The sequence below is a fragment of the Egretta garzetta genome, unplaced genomic scaffold (assembly GCF_000687185.1).
Source record: "Egretta garzetta isolate BGI_Z169 unplaced genomic scaffold, ASM68718v1 scaffold180, whole genome shotgun sequence".
In the NCBI taxonomy this organism is placed as follows: domain Eukaryota; kingdom Metazoa; phylum Chordata; class Aves; order Pelecaniformes; family Ardeidae; genus Egretta; species Egretta garzetta.
Window position 1 is genome coordinate 1096457 of NW_009258299.1, and position 900 is coordinate 1097356.

The 900-nt window shown below is 52.9% G+C and overlaps 1 long non-coding RNA gene across 1 annotated transcript in view; it reads left to right on the forward strand.

Annotated features, from left to right (window-relative positions):
• LOC118452272 overlaps positions 1-900 on the forward strand; it is a 3687-nt gene that overhangs the window by 720 nt on the left and 2067 nt on the right. The gene's annotated exons all lie outside the window — the stretch shown is intronic.

A 900-nucleotide genomic window follows, 5' to 3' on the forward strand; every position in this document is an offset into this window, starting at 1 on the left:
TCTTTCTTGAACTGGGGAGCCCAGAGCTGGACACAGTACTCCAGGTGGGGTCTCACCAGGGCAGAGTAGAGGGGGAGGATAACCTCCCTTGACCTGCTGGCCACACTCCTCTTAATGCACCCCAGGATACCATTGGCCTTCTTGGCAACAAGGGCACACTGCTGGCTCATGGTCAGCTTGTCGTCCACCAGGACTCCCAGGTCCCTCTTGGGGGGCTTGGTTTGGGGCTTTTTTTTCCTTCCCTACTTAGCACTCGCTAGACCTCATCTAGGGTACCCATGGCCACCTTTGGGGCCCCAGTGCAGCAAAGACTTGGGTAAGCTGGAGCAAGCTCAGCAGAGGGCCCTGGAGCTGATCAAGAGAGGCTTGAAGGAGCAGGACTGGCTCAGCTGTGCATGCAGGGGGACCTAACAGCACCCCCCAGGCCCTACGAGGGGGGTATCAGTCAGGTGGAGCCATGCTCCTCATAGCAGTGCAGGATGGGAGGATGACAGACAGCAGGGACAAGATGAAGCAAGAGGACTGGGCTGGATTTAAGGACAGACTGGTTTGTCACTTACGGGAGGCAGGCAGGCAGCTGGCCCAGACTGTCCAGGGAGGTTGTGCAGTGTCTGCCTTTAGAGATTTTCAAGATCCAGCTGGGTCAAACCCTGAGCAACCTGCTCTAAGCTCAGAGTAGGAGGCTGGACTAGGGACTTCCTGAGCCCCTCTCCCACCTGAATCACCCTATGATGCCACAAGAGCTTGCAAAAAATCCGTGTTCCCTTTCTTCTTTTCTATTTTTTTTTTTTTTTACAAGCAAAATTAGAAAATGAAGAGTAGTTGTCCTTTGAGAAACACTCTGTGTTTAGTTTCTTTCCGTGGCCACAATTAATTGAGGTTTGGGCAGTAAATAGAAGT